Source organism: Dioscorea cayenensis, chromosome 14, assembly GCF_009730915.1.
Source record: "Dioscorea cayenensis subsp. rotundata cultivar TDr96_F1 chromosome 14, TDr96_F1_v2_PseudoChromosome.rev07_lg8_w22 25.fasta, whole genome shotgun sequence".
Classification (NCBI taxonomy): Eukaryota; Viridiplantae; Streptophyta; class Magnoliopsida; order Dioscoreales; family Dioscoreaceae; genus Dioscorea; species Dioscorea cayenensis.
This window is the reverse complement of record NC_052484.1, coordinates 8,137,190-8,161,475: the sequence shown is the minus strand read 5'-3', so window position 1 is coordinate 8,161,475 and position 24,286 is coordinate 8,137,190. Positions and strand designations below refer to the sequence as shown.

The following is a 24,286-nucleotide window of genomic DNA, read 5'->3' as shown; positions in this document are numbered from 1 at the left end:
TATAATCCTAAAGGGATTGATGCACTCTCCACAAGTGTATGGGTCACACACAGGTAATACAGTGGCACCCCATGAGTGGTAGGGGTGTCGAATCGCAGGGACTGGACATAAAGTACTAATTCTTCTTCCAATCTCTAGTTAAACAAGAATAGGAATTGGTTAACAAAGAGAAAATAAAACAAATAAAGGATAGAAAAGGTGGAATTATCAGGCATATTAGGATCGAGTGTTTCAACAACAAGAGAACAATGCCCAGGGATAATTCCTATGAGCTATAGCATGCTGATTGACTTCTAATGTCTATCAGGTACATTCTAAGGTTCTCATGTATGCTCTAAAGCAATGTTGCATCTATGGTCCTCAAATACACCAAATTTTACTAAATTAACTATGATTTCATATACATCGAGTTTTACAATCACATGAGGCAACCACAACAATGGATTAAACACAAGAAACCAAAAGAACTCTGTAGATCATTAGAACAAAGTATTCAAAGCATACAATGCATCATAGTTCAGCAGCTCGGGGCACAATTGACGGTTAGGCCCTCATGGATGGGTACAACATGGAAGAAACAAATAAAGATCTAAGGGAAGAAGACATGACTCCCTCTGACAAGATCCCCTTGTGTATATCCCGCAAGTGCATGGGTTTGTCGAAGTAATAATCCCGGATGAGCGGGTATCAAATCCACAGGGAGTAGGGAATAAAAACACTTAATCCGCTTCTTAGCTATGTGAAAGATCAGTAGTGATAAGTGTGACAATGATTCAATTCTCAAAAGTAAAAACAACAAGTAAGAGAGCATGAGTAAAGGAGGAGGTAAGGCAATCGATAAAGATGGGGTACTCGGATAATGCTCCGCCTAGGACAATTGTTTCAAGTGCAAGAACCCTCTATTATGCTTCCTAATCAATGCAATGGTGAGTCATGGAAATCCTTAAATGCATAGTCCCAAATCTAAGGTCAACTATGCCTAACTCTATACATGTCCCGGAGGAGAGATTAGATAACCTCTCAACCTCGCACTCAAATAGAGTTGCAATGAGCTCTAGGGATTCCAAGTGACAAATCTCTTCCTAATTATAGACCTAACCCTTTGGTAAAGTTGGAAGGTCCCTAACCACAATTAAGCCCTAGATACTAAGATCACCTCAACGCTTCACTCCGTTGCACACGCAACTAAGCCCCAGCAGAGGGTCATCCCTTAGACCATTCACTCTATTATGGCTGCAAAGAACTCGAGGAACGGAGGTAGAATCTATCACGCCGGAGGGGAAAGGTGACGCTCCTGTACCTCTCGACTCACCCTCTCAACCCTCTCCAACCTAGCTTTGTCTAACGCTCGTGGTGTGTCACTCACTCACAAGGTTACCAACAAGAACTCTCAACCCTAGTGTCACTGTAGGGGAAATGTTCATACAATTAAGAATTCAAGGTTGGAACTCATAACAAACATCAATTAATTGAAAGCATAATAAAGAGATTCAATGAAACAAATACATCCTAGGGTTCACAAATACCCAAGTACCCACTAGGGGTTTAGCTCTCCATGGAGCTAAGTACAATCAAAGAAATAGAATGTAAAAGTAATGAATTCATAGAGAAACCCCCTCAATAGTCGTGTCGATGGTCTTATGGAAAGTCCTCTACTCGTCGTCCAAGGATTTCCTTATCCGGTATAGGATACGCCTCGGTGGAAGTTCCCCTACCAACCTTCTTCCAAAGGAATGAAAATGTCGGTGCCGTAGAACCTCTCCAAAACCCTAGTCAATACCTCTCAAAACCCTAGCCGAAACCCTCTCTCAAGTTGGGGAAAAGATGGATAAAAGAAATCCTGAAATCGGGGCTGAATCAGCTTTAAATAGGGCTTGAATCGGGAATCCACACACCCCTGTGGGCGCCCCTGTGGAATTTCCACACGGGAGTGGGTAATTTCCACACGCCCGTGCGGATTCTCTGAAATTGTCATTTTCGGCCGGCTGTGAACAATAACTACTACAGTGTTTGCTACAAATATAACTAGTCCCTTTAACATCAAACATGAGTTTCCAATAGAGTTTAAAGAGTGAGGAGTGCACTGAGTGTAATTCGGGCAAAATTTCCTAAAAATTCAAATAAAACTAGAGCATGAAGATATTCAATTATAAAAATTCTCCTAAACTCAAGAATACAATCATTGCAACTAAGGTGAACCACCATTAGCTATGTGAGCATGTATAACAATCAAAACTAATATAAAAGATATGTGCACTATGAAACTCTCCCCCACACTTAAGTTGTACATTGTCCCCAATGTACACATGCAAGCTCACTCATAATGTATATCAATGAAGAATATATGTGGGAGAAGCAATCAAAACAATACTCCCCTGACTCCTAGTATCGCGTTTGATGGAGCTAAGTCCTTGGGAGTAATGTTCCGATGGGTTGTGAAGCTCACACGGGCAAGTGCCAAAGCACTTTGGCCGTGCCCATGACAAAGTCTCAATTCCGCAAGTGACAAGAGCATCTGCATGCATATACGAGGGGATTCAGTGAAGCTCAATAGAAACAAAATAACTCGAGTATATATAAAAGATAGACAATGAAATACAACTCGAGATGCAAAATGAAAATAAACTCAGAAGGAGAATCCTTTCTAAGTGAAAAAGTCTAAAATAAAAAAGAAAAATAAAGAAAATGCAGAAAAATAAAGTCAAATGTCGGTGTCACGCTCTGTCGGCTCCTCTGCTACTGCTGGTGATGGGGAAACATAAGGTGGATCCACCGTTGCTGGTATAGGAGATGGGGGTGTAGGAGATGCCGAGGGTCTAGATCTCAATAGATCTCGTAGGAAGTCGAAACGGGCCATATGATCTGTACACTGAGCTAATTGTATCGCGCGGAGCTCCACTATCTCGGTCCGAATCTCTCTCACATCGCTCTCAAGCCTCTCAATACGATCATAAGCTCGAGGCCCCTGTGCTGCACGGGATCTGGGAACCTGTCCGGATTCCTCCACTGTATCCCCTCCACTCCCAGTGGTCTTTGTGGTAGCTGAAGCAATAATATAGACCCCTAGCCCACATCTCCGTACCAACCCCATCATCCTAATCGTCTCAAACGCAAGAGGTGTAGGCACAACTGTCCTCTTAACACCACGTAAAGCATCTACCAAACCAATCCCCAAGATGAGTCTGGTAATGTAAGGGCCAGCAAATAATAATCCCACTCTCGCAGACTGACCCTGGTACCTTAGAACATCCACCACTATGCACCCCAAGTGAATCAGCACATTGCGAGCCATGGAGTATAAAAAGAATAAGTCCTGCCTGGTCAGAGCAGATGTGTTATCGCCTCAACATGACACAGAACTGCTGAGGACCATGTGCAAATACCTGTAGCTAAACCGGGATAGGCTGGTGGCCTTCGACATTCCCAGTTCAATTTGCCCATGTCCACATAGGACCCTATACACATAGTCTGGAGTCACTGATACTGAAAATCCACAGGTAAACGTCCATACTCCTCTGTACTGGTATATGCGATGTCATACAGGCCCATCAGAATCAAAAACTCAGTAACACTCATGGAAAATGGATGTCTGAATGCTCAAAACTGTATAGCATCCATAGTGTCAATTCTTCCATACCTCAACCCAAAAGACGCTAAAACCTCAAGCTTCAATGCGCGGTAAGCCAGCTCACGAATCTTCAGTAACCTCCTCCAGCTTCCTACTACTAACATATCATAGATCTCATCAGCTAGCTCGTCACACCGTTGAATATCTCTTAGCGCTTACAAATCCTCAAAACAAGTCTGACCAAAACCAAGTGCTAAAAGTCTCTCAAATCGAGCTTGATGCTCGGGATTTGAGAATTCAATGTGTATTGGCTCGGGTGGGGTGACTCTGAGACGCTTTACTTTGTTCTTCTTCACGTGAGGTGCCATACTTGTAGTACAAAAAGAGGAAAATGATCAAAGAAGCTCAAAAGCAGTATACTGCAGAATTCCACATGGGCTTGTGGAAATTACCCACGCCCGTGTGGATCTGTAGGGCGTGAAAAACCCGCATAGGTGCACAACAATTCTCAAGAATTTAACTTAAAACAGCGTCTAGACGCTTTCTAAACATGCACCATGCATTGTAAAAATGAAAATTCGCACTTACAGATATTTAATCTGTGAAAAACAAGAGTTGGCGAAGAAAAGAGGATAAAAAGGTTACCGATGAAATAAATGTGAAAACTTTCAAAATCGGCATGATATGCGAAGAAAAATCCTCCAAAACAACGATGAGAGGTCGGTAATATGATCAGAAACGGTTTTCAGGTGGTTGAAGATGGAAAGGAAGAGAGCATGCAAGGATTTTTTATAGGAAGACTCGCGCCTCTTGGAATTCTGTGCAATCGCATGGGCGTGAGGAAATTACGCATGCTCGTGCGCCTCATCAAGAGAGCTCCACATGGACAGATGCATGCCCCTGTGCACTCTCGGGAGAAACTCATAGTCTCTGAACGCACCTCCACGGTCGTGCGGAAATTACGCAAGTCCGTGCGCCCGACCAACAGGGGCAGCCCCACGCCCCTGTGGCTTCTCTGCATCCAAGAGAAAATCTCTAAGTGTTTCACGCGCCCGTGCAGAAATTCTGCACGGGCGCGGAACTTTACTGGCTCAACTCACAGGGGCAAGCGCGCACCTGTGTCTTCTCGGGATGGAGAAAACCCATCTGCAGAGATTCACACGAGAGTGGGGAAATTACCCACGCACGTGCGGTTTTCACAAGGTCGCCCACAGGAGCGAATTCACGCCCATGTGCGCTCTCAGGATAATTTGACAAACTCTGCAGGAAATCACACGCCCGTGCGGAAATTACCCACGGGCGTGCAATATTCGCATGGTCATTCACAGTGGCAGCCGCACGCCCCTATGCCTTCTCTGGATGAGCTCGCAATATAAATCCACGGACGTGTGGAAATTCAACAAACCCGTGTGTTTTCACTGGATGCCTTAGAAAAACCTGCAGGCTCTGCAGAAAGTTTCTGAACATGTTTACACATTCAGAGCCTGCCCTAGTATGCAAGTTTTACCAGTGAACAACATGGAATAAAGCTCAAACGACATAACTTCGCCAATTCCACATGAAAACACACGATGAATACTAAAAGCCCACAAGAAAATCTCAGCACAAGCATCTAAAAATCAAGACAACAACACTTAACAAATTATTCATGCAAACAAACTAAACTAGAAGATAAGAAAACAGTAAACACTTGGGTTGCCTCCCAAGAAGCCCTTGTTTAACGTCACTAAGCTTGACGTACCTTGTCTTACCTCACGGGGGTTCATAGATGAAGGTTGCCCTCTTACCCATGACTTGAAAGCATGATGTGCAAAGTCTCTTGAGTATAGAGGGTGAATTATCGGGCTTCGGACCAGCTAGAGATGGTTCATCCAACTCCTTCAGTTTATGGACGTCTCCAATAGCCTTGGAGTGTTTCCGGTGGCGTCTCCTAGCCCTCTTCATTTTCCGGAGCACCTTCTTCAAGATCCCCGGGGGAGATGGTACTTCTTCCGTCGAACCAAGCATCATTACTTCTTCATAATCCTCCTCTTGGTTGAACAAACCCTCGTATTGGTCTAGATTGAACATTTCCTGCATGTATTCATCAACAATCTCATCAGTAGTGTTTAGAAAGTATAAATTATCATCGAAATCAAGAGAATCCCGCATAGCTTCAGCAAGGTGGTATGTGAGCTTGTCATCTCCAACCCTCAAAGTTAGCTCTCCGCCGTCCATGCCAATCAATGCCTTGGAAGTCCGCAAGAACGGTCTCCCAAGTATCAAAGGTATATCCGCATCCTCATCGACGTCTAGCACTACAAAGTCAATCGGAAAAATATACTTGTCCACCTTGACAAGCACGTCTTCAATGATGTCTCTCGGATGTCGCACTGTTCGGTCCGCTAGTTGGAAAGTCATCCAAGTAGGCCTAGGCTCACCCAAGCCTAGCTTTTGAAAGAAGGTGTATGGTATAACATTGATACTGGCCCCTGAGTCCGCCAATGCCATTTCCTCACCTAGATTCCCAATATTACAAGGAATGATGAAGCTTCCCGGGTCTTTCTTCTTGTTCGGCATGTTCTTTTGCAATACCGCCGAGCATGAAGCATCTAAAATCAATGAAGCACTTTCCTCCAACTTCCTCTTGTTAGTCAACAAGTCTTTCAAGAACTTCGCATACTTAGGCATTTGCGCCAATGCCTCAACAAAAGGAATATTGATGTGGAGTTGCTTGAACAAACTCAGGAACTTCTTGTACTATTCATCCCCTTGGTCATTTTTCAATCTAGAGGGATAAGGGATTCTTGGCTTTAAAGGTGGGGGTGCCATCTCTTTCTCTTTGTTTGTTCCCTCTTCTACCTCTATAACCTCGGGTGCGTGTTCTTTTGGCTTCTCACTCGGAAGCCAACCTTCAACCTCATGACTACTTCTCAAAGTGATCACCTTCACGTGCTCTCTAGGGTTGGTCTCTGTATTACTCGGGAAGCTTCCATGTGGCCTTTCAGAGAGAGACTTCGCAATTTGCCCCACCTATTTTTTCAAGGTTATGTAAAGAGGCGGTGTGGTTGCGAAGTGTAGCCTCGACTGATTCAAACCTTGTATTTGCAAATTGCACAAATCTAGTCAAGTGCTTCTCTAAGTCATTCATTCAGGTTTCCAAACCTGAGACTATGTTTTCTACCTGAGGGGCGTGTTGTTATTGTTGGAAACCTGATGGCCCCATGGCCTTTTGTGGACCCTGATTATTCCATGAGAAATTAGGATGATTCTTCCAACCTGGATTGTAGGTATTGCTATATGGGTTTCCTTGAGGTCTCATGCCATTACCTACAAAATCAACATTCTCCACCGAAGAAACATCACCGATGGAGATCGGGCAATCGGAGGGAGCATGTCCTCCACCATACCTAGTGCAATTAGTCATGGCCGCCACTCTATTTGAAGTTAGAAGATCTAACTTCTTACTCAAATTTTCCACTTGAGCCGCCAATGAAGTTACCGCATCTATTTCATGGAGACCGGCCACTTTTTTCTTCTCCCTAGCATTCCATTCGTAGCTGTTTAACACCATTTCTTCAATTAACTGACGGGCCTCATCGGGGGTCTTGCTACCTAAGGTACCTCTTGTCGCCACATCCAAGAGTTGCCTTGTACTCGGATTCAAACCATTATAAAAGGTCTGAACAATCATCCACTCTAGGAATCCTTGTTGCGGGCACTTTCTCAAGAGCTTCTTGAACCTTTCCCATGTCTCGAATGGAGACTCCAATTCCAACTGAACAAAGGATGCGATCTGGTTCCTAAGCTTTGCTGATTTTCCGAGAGGAAAATAACGGGCCAGAAAAGCTTCTACCATCTCCTCCCACATGGTAATTGACGCTCTAGGTAATAAGTGTAGCCACTGCTTCGCTCTCCCCTTTAGGGAAAATGGGAAGGCTCGCAACTTGATTGCATCATCCGTCATCCCGTTTATCTTCAGCATATCACACACCTCAAGAAATCTCTCTATATGACTGTTTGGATCTTCATTGGCCAAACCATTGAATTGTGCGGATTGCTGCAACATGTGGATGAATGCCGGCTTCAATTCAAAGTTCTGAGCTGTAATCGGGGGACGCACAATACTCGACTGTGTCCCCAACACTGAAGGTCTAGCATAATCGGATAACGTTCGCTGTTGCTCATTCTGTTCTGCCATGTTTTCAGATTCTTTCACTTCCAAATTAGCTAAATTAGACTGTTCTTGCATAGGCTCTTTCCCTTTTCTTCTAAGTGTACGTTCAAGCTCAGGATCTCCTTCAATCAATATTGAGGGATTCCCTCAGGTCAGAACCTGGAGCTACACACAAAAAGAAAGAAAAAGAAATCAGAATGATGATAGAATGAGAAGATATGAAATATAATGTATGGTGAAATAGCTAAAAAAACAAAGTGCAAAGTATCTCTAAACGCCTACTCCCCGGCAACGGCTCCAAAAACTTGACAAGATCCCCTTGCGTATATCCCGCAAGTGCACGGGTTTGTTGAAGTAATAATCCCGGATGAGCGGGTATCGATTCCACAGGGAATAGGGAATAAAAGCACTTAATTTGCTTCTTAGCTATGTGAAAGATCAGTAGTGATAAGTGTGACAATGATTCAATTCTCAAAAGTAAAAACAACAAGTAAGAGAGCACGAGTAAAGGAGAAGGTAAGGCAATCGATAAAAATGGGGTACTCGGATAATGCTCCGCCTAGGACAATTGTTTCAAGTGCAAGAACCTCTATTATGCTTCCTAATCAATGCAATGGTGAGTCGTGGAAATCCTTAAATACATAGTCCCAAATCTAAGGTCAACTATGCCTAACTCTGTACATGTCCCGGAGGAGAGATTAGATAACCTCTCAACCTCGCACTCGAATAGAGTTGCAATGAGCTCTAGGGATTGCAAGTCATAAATCTCTTCCTAATTATAGACCTAACGCTTTGGTCCAGGCGGAAGGTCCCTAACCACGATTAAGCCCTAGATACTAAGATCACCTCAACGCTTCACTCCGTTGCATGCGCAACTAAGCCCCAGAGGAGGGTCATCCCTTAGACCATTCACTCTATTATGGCTGCAAAGAACTCGAGGAACGGAGGTAGAATCTATCATGCCGGAGAGGAAAGGGGATGCTCCTGTACCTCTCGACTCACCCTGTCAACCCTCTCCAACCTAGCTTTATCTAACGTTCGTGGTGTGTCACTTACTCACAATGTTACCAACAAAAACTCTCAACCCCAGTGTCACTCTAGAGGAAATGTTCATATAATCAAGTATTCAAGGTTGGAACTCACAACAAACATCAAGTTGGGGAAAAGATGGAGAAAAGAAATCCCGAAATCGGGGCTGAATCGGCTTTAAATAGGGCTGGAATCAGGAATCCAAACGCCCTTGTGAGCACCCCTGTGGAATTTCCACACGAACGTGGGTAATTTCCACACGCTCGTGCGGATTCTCTGAAACTGTCATTTTCGGACGGCTATGAACAATAACTACTACAGCGTTTGCGGCAATGATTTTCTACGGTACCTGCTACAGTACTCTGCCAAAAATACTCCCGAATCTACTTTTCATCGAGGTAACATAAACGGGCACACGTTTATGCCGTGGATCGCTTTACTTCTTCAATGACGGATAAGTTGATGGAAATCTTGTTCTATGTGCATAAGTCGGAGTGCTCAAGTGTGACTGCCCTTGTGCTCCTCCAAATGGTTGTGTAAACTCAAATACGGGGAGGTTGGCACACACTCTAGCATCTCGCACCCGACTTATATCTTCGCGTTTGAACTTTAGCAAGATTTCCTCCAAAATTGGTGCATTGTGATCCACATTGGCTTCTTTAATTCATAATTGGTTTCACAACCCTACCTGCATAAAAGTAACATAAAAACACACATATTAGGGTAAAAACCAGAGAAAAGTAATGCTCAACATAAGGAAAGAACGCCTCGCATTCATATCGCACAAGCACTTACCACCCTCCTTCTCAACATATCCTTCCTAGTTGCCCTCCGTATGTTAGCCCCACTTCCCTTGTGCCTCTGATTGATTACCCGCAAGTGTACGGGATCGTCAAGTAATACCCTGTGAGTGACACAGGGGTCGTAGTATTCCACGGGGCTAAGGAGCTCCTATTACTCCTTCAACACTTACTTTCTAACCTTTCAATTGAAACATGGTGTTACTCTAATACATGAAATAATATCAATAAGAATACAAGTGTAGCAGTCCCATAATAAGCAAGGAAATCGCAAGAGCAATAATGATAAGAATAGGCCTCGGGATGAGGGTTCCCAAGAGGGGCTCACCGTGATGCATGGATGCAAAAGAATAGATGGCATGGGTGATTTAGACCGACGCATCTCAACAATAGTTCAACCCCGATTTCTCGGTAGTCAAACTCTAATCCCATACAAATGATGACAAGGATTTCTCCTTAGTCAAATTCCTACGATTGCGTTAAGAACATGGAGATCGCGCAACAAGGATGCACTTAGCCTAAGTTCATCCTCATGGTTCGGAGGGGTAACCAACATCCAATTTCTCGGCATGTTGGTCAAGGATCTCCCCTTTTAGCTCAAAAGTGATCTAGTACACGTGAGTAGGTCACGTCTACGTGTACAACTCAACTAAGAACTAAGGATTTCTCGGTATTATAGTTCTAGGCATGAAGCAACATGAGCTAAACCACAAATCACACCAATGCATTCCAAATAAAAGTGAAGCATCCAAAATACATGATGAACCCCCCAAGGTTCACCTACATCCGATGGCCTTGGGCGTCTAGTGTGCCATTACACAAATAAATGTCTCCAACACAACAAAAGCAAGAAGTAAATGTATAAATGGCACTCCCTAGTCCGAATGATGAAGAGGAGGAAGAATGCCAGCCGAATGAAGCTTCTTCTAGCCCAAAAGGTACCGAATGCTTCTCCTCCCTTGATGATGAAACTTTCTCTTGAAGTTCAAACCCTTGATTTTCCAAAGCTTCAAGCCAAAATCTCCTCAAGAATATAATATCTTCGTTTTCTCCTTCTTCCCAAGTGGTGGCTGGCAAGAACCCTCAAAAATGTCTCCCAGAAATCCTCTCAAAAGTCCCCCTTTCTTTTCCCCAAGATGCTCTTTATAACTCTCCTCATTTAGTCCAAGATCCATCAATCCCGAGGTGGTAAACTGGCTCAATGAGGACCTCATTAAGCTCCTCATTGACACTGTTCGGGGCAAGAAAACTCCTCATATGCACACCCAATAGTATCCATACTAGCTCAATGAGCACCTCATTGAGCCAGTATGCCTTCAATCAATCAACTTCCTCTATGCTACAGTGATTATCCCGGGCTCTATACCGGGCAGCATTGAGGCCGTATGCCATGATTTGATTTCTGCATTGAAAACTCCCCATGTGCTACAGTCTTTTGCTACAGGGAATACACTACAGTACTGCGACCTGGTTTTCTCCTCTTTTTCGCCCAAATTGTATCTTCCTGTCCTCCATGGCGTCTCCGTGCCCTGCAAAGCAAATAATACATGATTAAGCACAAAACGGGCATCAATTCTAGTAAAAATACATGCTAGAAGCGACAAATACATATACAGAAATATGTACATTTAGACACTTATCAAATATCCCCATACCTAAGCATTTGCTTGTCCCCAAGAAAACACATCATGAAAAACAAATATAAAGATAAGTGGCTAAATGTATTACCTCCAGCTCAAATAAATACAAGACTCTACAAGCATTGGAAAATGATAAAAAGATAATGAGTTACAAACATTAAGAACAAAAGAAAGATCATGTCTCACCTCTTATATGTCTGTGCCATGTGTGTGAACCTTGTATTTCATTTACCCTGATCTGGTCTAGCCTACTGACTTCAATCAGTACAGCTCTAGATGCTAAACACTCAACAAGCAAGAGTATGAAGTCTTAAAATGCTATGTGCTACTTCAATGAGAAAGTAAGATCCTTCCAAGTCTTGAACTCGAACTAACTCCCTATTCTTCTCAAAGCCTCTAGTAGGTAGCCAAAAAGATCACTAGGGTTTTTATTTTCATTTCATTTCATTTTTTTCTTTCTTTTTCGAGTCCGACTAACATAGACTGTGCCAAAAACTCTTTCTGGAGGGTGCACATGCTGGTTAGGCACAAGAGCCACCCAACTACTCGATTACAGTCTACATAGACGCATTCATGCTTCATTAGCAGAGGAATACTGACATAGACTCAATTTTTTTTTTCTTTTTCTCCTTTTTTTTTCATTTCTCTTTTTTTTCATCATTTTCTTTTTCACATTCATCCTAGATCATGTCTTCAGACTACTCTACATGCTACAAAATTAGGGCTAGCTCAACAAGCCTCAGAAGTTCTTAAGAGTTCATTGAATGAAGGAACTTAGTACTCTAAGACCAAATACTCAAAGTTGTGTGTTAAGCATACAAGAGAGTTAGAGTAGTCATATTGGCTATTCCCAGGGCATCAACAAAAGATTTAGTGCACAAGACAATACTATAGGTGAAACAAAATTCAATAGAGTACAACAAGAAGTATGTAACTCAAATCGATCATTAAACTATGCTAGAGGAGTCTTACAATAATGAACAAGCCATCATGGGTACACTAGCATGTAAATAATCACTCAAATACATACAATACACCCATCCCCATACCTAGAGTTGTACATTGTCCTCAATGTACACTAATCATGAAAAACATAATAATATATGCAATGAAACAATAGAGGAGGGTGGAACGAACTTCCCTGGTTATTCTCGTGCACAAGGCGAGATGTGACCCGAACTAAAGGTGTTGCAAGCGTTGCGTGTCGGGTCCGGCTTCCATGAAATATAGGAAGGTTCACCAAGCTCCCTTAATGCCCTGCAAGGCATAAGGGGGCATCATCATTCCAAACAAAAATTTAAGATTGCAAAAATAGATACTAGAGAGTAGTCCAAGCACACAAGTACTAGAAAAAAAAAAGTAGCAAAGTTAGACACAATGTTGGTAGGGCATCCCCTCCCCAACTTATTCAAGGCAAACAAACACACTTGCATCAAAAGTAAAGCAAAGAAATAAACTAAAGAAGTAGAGCAAATGTCCATGCTCAAATGTCCAACTTGTCATCACAAGATGTTGAAGATGTGGTTGTTTTGGTGTGCTTCGAAATTGCTCAAAACCTCCAAAGTATGTTGGTGGAAGGTTGGATCATCAATTGAGAATAGAGTCACCAAAAACCATGTGAAAGTAATTCCTTGAATTGTTCATGCGTCCCAAATATTTCCAAAATACCCTATTCTATGTGATGAAGTGTGCCACATGGTTTGGTCTTTGAAACTTCACACTTCGCCTTATGATAAGCATGCTTAAAGTGTGGTTCTTCGGGGTTGGCATTGTGTTTCTTGGACGTTTGGAGGCAAATTTCTTGACTTGTGTCATTCCTACATCAATAAAAATTCAAATAAGTATGAAAGGAATCAAAAAGCATGTATCATATGGCATGAGAAGGGCTAAAACATGAAGAATATCAAGGGAATAGTATCCATACGGGTCTCAATGAGGATCTCATTGAGACAGTATGGGTACTATTCATTTTGCAAGAGTTTCCCCTAAATCATGAATTCGAAAAAAATTTATACAACAATTCAAGATCATACAAAGACATGATGTTCATACCATAAAATACAAGCCAAAAGCTTGAAACATCCACACACAAGCTCAAGGAAGCAAGAAGAAAAGAAAAGAAAATTATTTCATCAACCAAGCTTCATACCAACTAAAATCTTGAAAACACTTGAGTGGAGCTTGAAGAAAAGCACTAGATCTACTTCCCAAAGCGATTTGGAGATGATTAAGAGCACTATCTAGTGAGATCCGGCCATGGAGAGAGAACTCATGGAGGCTAAGGTTCGGTTGGAGAAGAAGAACAATGAAGAGAGAGAAGAGAGGACAAGGTCACATGCAAAAAGGAGGGTCCATACCGCCTCCAATGAGCTCCTCATTGAGGCCGTATGCCCTAGTGTAATGTTTCTGGAATTTCATGAGGACCTCAATGAGGAGCTCATTGAGGCCGTATGGCTTCTAAAAATAAGTTCAAAAGTCATCTTAGCTCCACCAAACACATGGACATGGCTACAAAATGTTCTAAAATCATCTCCAACATAAAAGAATGGTTCAAATGCTCGATCTAATGCATGAAATGATGACCAAAACAAGTGTTACTTCACAATAAAATTAAGTAAACAACCACATGAACAATGATCATGATGAACAAAATAGTTAGAGCATGGACTTATTCAAATTCACAACTCTAAGAAAATACGAAAAAAGACAAGAACATGAACATGAACACAAAGAACAAATAAACATAAAAATAAACCCCCGAATGCTTGGGTTGCCTCCCAAAAAGCGCTTGTTTAACGTCACGAGCTTTACGTACCTTTTCACTTACCTTACGGGGGCTCAAACAATTTGAAATTTCCCCCGGTCATCTTTGAATTGTTGTTGTTACTTCCCGGTAAATTCAAGGACAATAATGAATAAACATCACATTTTTCATGAGCAAAAGGAGGTGAAGATTGTACCTTCTCTTCTTGGGGTGTTTGATGAGAACAAGTAATACCTTTCTTCTTCTTTCCCCGAACCTCCCTCCAAATTTTCTTCAACATTGAATCTTTCTTTTCTTTCTCTTTGGCATTGGTACACATAACTTTCTCTTTTGGTTTCTTTGAATTAGGATTTGGAAGAGGGTAGTGGGGTTCTTCTTGATCTTCATTTCCTAGCTCTTCCAAATACTCATCCAATGGGTTTAATGAAAACACCTCCTGCACACAATCAAAAATTAAAAGTTCAGTTTCATCGACAAAATAAAGCATGTCATCATGGTCTAAAGAGTGTTTCATGGCCGCCGGTAGAGTGTACACCGCTTCTTCCTCACCAACTCTTAATGTTAACTTTCCTCCTTTGAGGTCAATTAGGGCACCGGAGGTAGTGAGGAATGGCCGACCAAGAATCAATGGTGTCTCCACATCTTCATCAATATCCATGATGACAAAATCCACAGGAAACACAAATTTGTCTACCCGGACAATCACATCTTCGACAATTCCACGAGGCTTCCTTGTTGATCGATCTGCCAATTGTAAAATCATTCTCGTGGGTCTAAGCTCATCAAGACCAAGTTTCGAATACATGGTATAGGGTATAACATTAATGCTTGCTCCCGAGTCCGCTAGAGCATTTTCTTGAATTCCACCCTCAAGCACACATGGAATTATGAAACTTCCCGGATCCTTCAATTTTTGTGGGAGCTTTTTCTCCAAAATGGCCGAGCAATTTCCCGTGAGTGCAACTGTGCCCTCTTCTTCCAATTTTCTCTTGTTTGTTAGCAATTCCTTTAAGAACTTGGCATACTTGGGCATTTGAGTTAAAGCTTCTACAATCGGGATGTTTATGTGGAGTTGCTTGAAGATGTTGATAAATTTTCGAAATTGAGCATCCTCCTTATCTTGCTTCAATCTAGCCGGATAGGGAATTGGAGGTTTGTATTCAGATGGCTTAGATGAACCCTTTTTTGGAATTTCCTTATCTTCACTTTGCTTGATTTTTTCAATAATTTTCTCTACTATGTTAGGGTCTTCCACATCGGCTACCCTAGTCTCCTTGACACTTGGGTCAGCTCCGACCCTTGTCTCAATCTGTTTTCCACTTCTAAGGGTGATGGCCTTCAAGTGTTCTCTTGGGTTCTCCTCAGTGTTGCTAGGAAGACCGCCTGAAGGTCGCTCAGAAGTTGCTTTAGCAAGCTGCCCCACTTAGTGTTCAAGGGACTGCACTGAGGCTTGGAGGTTCCGCAAGATTGAGCCTATTTCGTTGAATTGCCGGGCGTGTTGAGTAAGCTGAGCATTCACCTTACTGAACTGATTCTCCATACTGCTAGTTATGTTGTTGAACCTGGATTCAGTGTTAATCATGAACTTGGCAAGCACATCTTCAGTAGTGAACCTCTTCTCCAAAATTGGTTGTTGCATTTGGGAATTTTGTTGAGGTGGGGCGGCTTTTTGTTGTTGCCCTTGATTCCAAGAAAAGTTTGGGTGGTATTTCCACCCCGGATAATAAGTTGAGCTATATGGATTCCCTTGTGGCCTTTGTCACCCAATATAATCAACATTCTCAATTGGGGCGACGGAGGAACTAGCAATTGGACAATGAGCAACTTCATGCCCTCCACCACAAGTGCTACAACTCATCACCGACTCCGACTTCGAGCTACTCCCCATGAGCAACTCTAACTTTCGAGACAAAACATCAACCTTCGCTGCAAGAGCATCATTAGCACTGACTTCATAGATTCCGGCACCTTTTTGTGGTGCACCTCTTGAGGCCCAATGAGACTCATTGCTTGCCATCGATTCAAGTAGTTGCTCGGCTTCGTCAGGGTACTTGTTGCTAAGGGATCCACCCGCTGCGGCATCAATTAATTGACGGGTTGCATAGTTTAATCCATTGTAGATGATCTGAATCTGCATCCAAGAAGCAAAGCCATGATGGGGGCATCTTCGAAGAAGGTCCTTGAATCTCTCATAAGCTTCAAAAAGTGTTTCCGACTCCCCTTGCTTGAATGCTAAAATTTCTTGCCTTAGCTTCGCCGCCTTACTAGGAGGAAAATACCTTCCCAAGAATTTTTCCACCATATCTTTCCATGTTTTGATCGATCCCGGTTGTAAGTATGTGAGCCAACGGTATGCTCCATCTCTCAAACTAAAAGGGAACAATCGTAGCCGAATCGCGTCGTCAGTCACCCCGTTTATCTTGAAGGTAGAACAAATTTGAAGAAAACGGGCGAGATGATCATGGGCATCTTCATTTGCAAGACTATTAAATTGAACTGAATTCTGGATCATGCCGATGGTGCTTGCCTTGATCTCAAAATTATTTTTGGCGATGGATGGAGCTTGCACACTAAATTCTTCACCCGTAAATTGTGGCCTTTCATACTCTGATAAAGTACGTCTTTCTTCGGCCATAACGACAGATTCTCTATCCTCGATTTCGATGTTTCTTTCACTAGTGCTTTCACTCACTTCTCTAAGCCGTCGATGCAAGGTTCTCTCGATTTCACGGTCTTGTGCAACTAGATTTGACGGATTTGCTCGTGTCATGCACAGTACCTTGCAAAGTCAATAAAGATAAAGGAAGTTAAGCTCAAAAAAGAAGTAAGACAAATAATAAAAAAAATGCAAGAAAAGAAAAATGGTTAGAGCAATAAGCTAGAAGTTTCCTAGAATTCCTTAATGTCCCCGGCAACGGCGCCAAAAACTTGATTGATTACCCGCAAATGTACGGGATCGTCAAGTAATACCCTGTGAGTGACACAGGGGTCATAGTATTCCACGGGGCTAAGGAGCTTCTATTACTCCTCCAACACTTACTTTCTAACCTTACAATTGGAACATGGTGTTACTCTTATACGTGCAATAATATAAATAAGAATACAAGTGTAGCAGTCCCACAATAAGCAAGGAAATCGCAAGAGCAATAATGATAAGAATAGGCCTCGGGATGAGGGTTCCCAAGAGGGGTTCACCGTGATGCATGGATGCAAAAGAATAGATGGCATGGGTGATTTAGACCGACGGATCTCAACAATAGTTAAACCCCGATATCTCCGTAGTCAAACCCTAATCCCATACAAATGATGACAAGGATTTCTCCTTAGTCAAATTCCTACGATTGCGTTAAGAACATGGAGATCGCGCAACAAGGATGCACTTAACCTAAGTTCATCCTCATGGTTCGGAGGGGCAACCAACATCCAATTTCTCGGCATGTTGGTCAAGGATCTCCCCTTTTAGCTCAAAAATGATCTAGTACACGTGAGTAGGTCACGTCTACGTGTACAACTCAACTAAGAACTAAGGATTTCTCCGTATTATAGTTCTAGGCATGAAGCAACATGAGCTAAACCACAAATCACACCAATGCATTCCAAATAAAAGTGAAGCATCCAAAATACATGATGAACCCCCCAAGGTTCACCTACATCCGGTGGCCTTGGGGGTCTAGTGTGCCATCACACAAATAAATGTCTCAAACATAACAAAAGCAAGAAGTAAATGCATAAATGGCACTCCCTAGTCCGAATGATGAAGAGGAGGAAGAATGCCAGCCGAATGACACTTCTTCTAGCCCAAAAGGTACCGAATGCTTCTCCTCCCTTGATGATGAAGCTTCCCCTTGAAGTTCAAACCCTTGATCTTCCCAAGCTTCAAGCCAAAATCTCCTCAAGAATATAATATCTTCGTTTTCTTCTTCTTCCCAAGTGCTGGCTGCCAAGAACCCTCAAAAATGTCTCCCAGAAATCCTCTCAAAAGTTCCCCTTTCTTTTCCCCAAGATGCTCTTTATAACCCTCCTCATTTACTCCAAGATCCATCAATCCCGAGGTGGTAAACTGGCTCAATGAGGACCTCATTGAGCTCCTCATTGACACTGTTCGGGCAAGAAAACTCCTCATATGCACACCCAATAGTATCCATACTGGCTCAATGAGCACCTCATTGAGCCAGTATGCCTTCAATCAATCAACTTCCTCTGTGCTACAGTGATTATCCCGGGCTCTATACCGGGCAGCATTGAGGCCGTATGCCACGATTTGATTTCTGTCTTGAAAACTCCCCAGGTGCTATAGTGGCAGCTACAGTTATTTTGCTACAGTGCCATGCCTAAATCTATACATGGACCCTCTATTATAACTGATGCAATAATGAGCCGTGGAGATCCTTAAATACATGGTCCCAAATTTAAGGTCAACCATGCCTAAATCTATACATGTCCCTGAGGAGAAATTGAATAACCTCTCAACCTCGCACTCGTATAGAATTGCAATGAGTTCTAGGGATTCCAAGTGATAAATCCTCTTCCTAGATGTAGACCTAACCCTTTGGTCCAGGTGGAAGGTCCCTAGCCACAATTAAGCCCTAGGTGCTAAAATCATTTCAACGCTTCACTCTGTTGCACCCACAACTAAGCCCCAACGGAAGGTCATCCTTTAGCCCATTCACTCAACTAAGCCCTAAAAAACTTGATGAAATGGAGGTAGAATAAATCACACCGGAGTGGAAAGGGGGCGCTCCGCTACCTCTCGACTCACCCTCTCAATCCTCTCCAATCTATCTTTGTCTAACTCTCATGGTGTGTCACTCATTCACAAGAGTTACCAACAAGAACTCTCAACCCTAGTGTCACTCTAAGGGATTATTTATATAATCAAGTATTCAAGATTAGAACTTAAATAAAACATCAATTAGTGAAAAGCATAATAAAGAGGTTCAATGAAACGAATACATCCTAGGGTTCACAAATACCCAAGTACCCACTAAGCCATTTAGCTCTCCATGGAGCTAATTACAATCAATGAAATCAAATGTAAAAGCAAATAATCCATAGAAAACCCCTTCGATAGTCATGGCGATGGTCTTGTGGGGAGTCCTCTACTCATCCAAGGGTTCCTTTGTCTGGCCTAGGATACACCTCCCCGGATCGGTGTCGACAAAAGCTCTCCCACTAACCTTCTTGTAAATGGAGCATGATGTTGGAGCCATAGAACCTCTCCAAATACCTAGCCAATGTCTCCCAAAACCCTAGACGAAGCCCTCTCTCAAGTTGGTGAAAAGATGGAGAAGAATGCTGAAATCGGGGCTGAAGAAATCGGCTTTTAAAGTGTTGGAATCGGGAATCCACACGCCCCCTATGTGCGCCCCAATAGATTTTTCATACGGCGTGTGGAATTAACTCACGGCCGTGTGGATTCTCTATTTTCATCCTTCTTCGACCGGCTATGAACAATACCTGCTATAGTGGTTTGCTACAATGCCCTGCTTCAGTACCATCCCGAAACACTCCCGAATCCATGCTTTCATCGAGGTAATGTAAACGGGCACACATTTACGTCAAAGATAGCTTTGCTTCTTCAATAACAGACATGTTGGTGGAGATCTTCGTATACATGCACAAGCCAGAATGCTTGAATGTGACTGCCCTTGTGCTCTCCAAATCGTTGTGCTAACTTTAATATAAGGAGGTTGGCACACATTCCCGCATTTTGAACCCGACTTATGTCTTCACGCTTGAACCTTCTCAAGATTTTCTCCAAATGGTGTATTTATGATCCAAATTGGCTTCTTTCTCTAATATTCGGCCTCACAACCCTATCTAAATGAAAGTAACATAAATACACACTTATTAGCATTGAAACCCGATAAAAGTAATGCTCATCATAAGGAAAGAACACTTCGCATTCTTATCACACAAGCACTTATCAAACTCCCCCACACTTAAGCTTTTGTTTGTCCTCAGGCAAAAATTAAAACATTATATGCATAGATGATGGAAATATTGGAAGTGCTTTGCCTTAGGTTCACCAAAGCATACAAAGAGAGCAATCTACAAGTAAGGAAATTTCAACACTAAATATGAAAAATCAATGCTCTAGCTAAAAACTTGAATAAAAAAGGATAACAAACCCGAAATCGTGTAAGTGTGCGAACTCAATCAAAATAACCCAAAGTATACTTCTCAAAGTTCTACGTACAAGGGACTTATTTATCAACAAACAGTAACAAAATTTCAAAGATGGTAGTAGCTTCACACATCCTCTAAGGTAGCCCTTTCCAAAGCGAGCACTAAGGTGGCTTTCACACTTTCGAGGTGGTAGCTTTCACTCATCCTATGAGGTAACTCTTTCTCTCATTAGGGCATATCTAGTATCTGACTTATGAGAGTAGCTTCATACTTCATAGGTGGTAGCTCTATCCACCCAACAAGCACAAATAAACAATAAAACTATTTTGTTCTTTCTTTTCATTTCACCATTTTTTTTCACAAATAACAAAAGAAACAACAATAACTAGTCCCTTTAACATCGAACATGAGTTTCCAAAAGAGTTTAAAGAGTGAGTAGTGCAACAAGTGTCAATCGGGCAAAAATTCCTACAAATTCAAGCAAAAACTAGAGCATGAAGACATTCAATGTTAAAAATTCTCCTAAACTCAAGAATAAAATCATTGCAACTAAGGTGAACCGCCATTGGCTATGTGAACATATATATCAATCAAAATTAATATAAAAGAGATGTGTGCACTATGAAACTCCCCCCCCCCAACACTTAAGTTGTACATTGTCCCCAATGTTCACATGCAAGCTCACTCATAATGTATATCAATCAAGAACAAATATGGGAGAAGCAATCAAAACAATACTCCCCTGACTCCTAGTGTTGCATTTGATGGAGCTAAATCCTCGGGAGTGATGTTCCAACTGGTTGTGAAGCACACACGGCCAAGTGCCGAAGCACCATTAGCCGTGCCCATGACAAAGTCTCAATTCCCATGATGAGAAGACCATCTGCTCGCATAAACAAGGGCGTTCAGTGAAGCTCAATAAAACAAAAGCAACTCGAGTATGTAAAAGATAAGGCAATGAATACAACTCGAGAACACAATATGAAAATAAACTCAGAAGGAAAGTCCTTTCTGAGTATACAAGTCCGGAATAAAAATGCAGAAGTAATAAGATGAAAGAAAATAAATCACGTGTCGGTATTGTGCTCTGGCTTCTCTTCTACTGTGGATTCTAGATCGAAGGGAGCTAGTGGAGGTGGTGATGGTCATGCCGAAGGGGCCTAAGGAGTCCTCGGCTACAAGATAAATGACGAGGCGACGTCTTACTCCAAAATCTGCTGTAACATGTCGAAACATGCCATGAACTCTGTATACTATGCAGCCTGCGCAGCCCAAATCTCAGCAATCTCTTCTCGAACCTCAGCGACCTCTGTCCGTATCACCCCCACAGCACTCTCGGGCCTCTCAAAACGATCATGGGCTCGAGATGGTGAAAACATGCATAGTGGGGATGGGTCCTCTGCCACTGCAGGTGCCTCGGTCTCCATAAGTGCTGGCTGAGGCTAGGGAGCAGGCTGAAAAGCCTTGGCATCATCACCCTCATCCTCAGCTATCTTTGGAGCTGATAGAACCAAAGCAATTACTCCCGTCCGAACCCTATGGACCATACCCATCAATCTCATCATCTCCATGCTCAGGGGCGCAGGTGTACTCGTCTTCTCGACCCCGTGAAGTGCGTCCAAGAGACCCACGGCCAAAACTAGTCTCGTAATGTAGGGGCCCGAGAAGATCACTCCTAATCTATCATATTGCCCCTGATGTCGAATTTACTCTAAGATTATGTGCCCTAGATGAATCGGTATGCGCTTCACCATCGAATACAAGTATAGAAGCTTCTCCCGGCTCAGAATGTCAGTGCTATCACCACGTCCATTCACCGACCTTCTCAGAATGGTGTGTAAATATCGGTACGTAGGTCAGGAAAGGCGTGTGGCCTTGGACACCCCCCGCTCATACTGGCCCTGACCACACAACGCTCGGTAAGCTCTCTGCGGAGGCAACGCTCCAGGGTAATCGGTCAGTAATTGCGAATGCTCCTCAGTGTCTGTAAATGCCTCCTCGTACAAGCCAAGGCGAACTGAAAACTGAGTGACGCTTATGCTATGGTAATGTCCAAGTGCTCTGAAATGAATGGCATCGAGGCTGTTGAATCTCACATAAGATCTATTGAACTCGAATGATAATAAGACCTCAACTGTAAGCTCACGAATGGCTGGCTCCCTAGTCAACAATAACTGCCTCCATCTACCCACCGAAATGAGATCCTCGACCTCATCTGTGAACTCATCTCCCTACTATAAATCTCTCAATATGCTCGTGTCCTGAAATCGAGTCTGTCCAAACTGAAGTCTCGACAAACGCTCAAAACAAGCCTGATGCTCGGGGATAGTAAATCTCATGCTCTCGGACTCAGGGGATGACTCACGCGGGCATTTCTCGGCTTGCTTCTTTGACCGAGGTGCTATAATTTACAAAATTTGAAAGAAAATCGATCAAACCAGTTAGTTAAGTAATGTTGCAGAAATCCACACGGTTGTGTGGAATTTCCGGACACCCGTGTGGATCCACTAGGCGTGAAAAATGCACGGCCGCGCCTCAAAAATCCAAAAAATACACCGTTAAATCACTTCTAACTTCTATCTAAACATGCATAATCATTCTAATTGCAGAAACGAAGCGTTATTAACTAGTTTCATCGATTAAGATCAAGAATTGGTGAAGAAAACAAAACAAAAGATAGGGCTTACCGATGAGTTGAGATTGAAAACCTTAGATCGGTCGGAAAACCAAGTAAAAATCCTTCCTAATTAGTAATGCGAGGTCGGACGAATGGAGAATGTTAGGATAAAGAGGAACGGTGATCCTTTAAAAGGAACTTGCACCTCTTGACATTCTATACATCCGAACGGGCGTGAGAAAATTACCAACGCACGTGAGCCTCCACAGGGGAGAGCCACATGGCAGATGCACACCCATGTGCGCCCTCGGGATAACACTCAATCTCTCTGAACGTAACCACATGGGCGTGCGGAAAATATCCATGCCGTGCGCCCGACCCACAGGGACAGCCGCACACCCCTGTGGCTTCTCTGTCCAAGCGAGAAAAATCACTAAGTATTCCGCACGAGCTTGCAGAAATTCCGCAAGCGCACGCCCCTGTGCCTTCTCGGGATGGAGAGAGCTCTTCTGTAGAGTTTTATACGGCCGTGCGGAAATTACCTATGCTTGTGCGTTTTTCAGAAGTTCACCCACAGGGGTGAGTCCACGCCCCTTTGTGCTCTTGGGATATGTTGCCAAATCTCTACAGGATAATGCACGCCCGTGCGGAAATTACCCAAAAGTCACGAGGTCACTCATAGGGGCGAGTCCACGCCCCTGTGCCTTCTCTGGATAAGCTAGCAATACAGATCCACGGGCGTGTGGAATTTCCACACGTCCATTCCTTGGATGCCTTAAAAACTCTACAGGCTCTGCAGAAAATTTTTGAACATGTTTACAGACTCAGAGCCGGCCCTATTATGCAAACTATACCAGCGAAAAATATGAAACATACCTCAAACGACCAAAACTTCGCTAAATCCACATAAAAACACATGATGAAATTAAAACCCACAATAAAATCACAGCAAAAGCATCTAAAAATCAAGACACCAACACTCAACACTTTATTCGTGCAAACACTAAACTACTAACTAAGAAAATAGTAAACACTTGGGTTGCCTCCCAAGAAGCGCTTGTTTTACGTCACTAAGCTTGACGTTCCTTGTCTTACCTAACGGGGGTTCATAGATGAAGGTTGCCCTCTTACCCATAGCTTGAAAGCATGCTAAACAAAGTCTCTTGAAGGTAGAGGTGGATTTATCGGGCTTGGGACTACCTAGCAATGGTGCATCCAATTTGTTCGGTTCATGTGCATCTCCAACAGCCTTGGAGCGTTTCCGGTGGTGTCTCCTTACCCTCTTTTTCTTTTGGAGCACCTTCTTCAGCATCCCCGGAGTAGATGGTACTTTTTCAGTCGAACCAAGCATCATAACTTCTTCATTTTCCATCTCTTGGCCGAACAAACCCTCGTACGGGTCCGGATTAAACATTTCCTGCATGTATTCACCAACAGTCTCATCAATAGTGTCTAAAAAATTCAAAGTATCATCAAAATTAAGAGAATGCCGCATGGCTTCGGCAAGGCGGTATGTGAGCTTGTCATCTCCATCTCTCAATGTTAGTTCCCCACCGTCCATGTCAATCAATGCCTTGGAAGTC

The 24,286-nt window shown here is 42.9% G+C and overlaps 2 non-coding genes across 2 annotated transcripts; both read left to right on the top strand.

The window, feature by feature from the left end:
* Positions 1-7,251: 7,251 nt before the first annotated feature.
* On the top strand, positions 7,252-7,358 carry LOC120276576. Its single transcript, XR_005541291.1, has one exon. It is a non-coding gene; the product is annotated as a small nucleolar RNA R71 (small nucleolar RNA).
* Positions 7,359-16,104: 8,746 nt separating this feature from the next.
* LOC120276630 lies at positions 16,105-16,211 on the top strand. Its single transcript, XR_005541341.1, has one exon. It is a non-coding gene; the product is annotated as a small nucleolar RNA R71 (small nucleolar RNA).
* Positions 16,212-24,286: the final 8,075 nt, after the last annotated feature.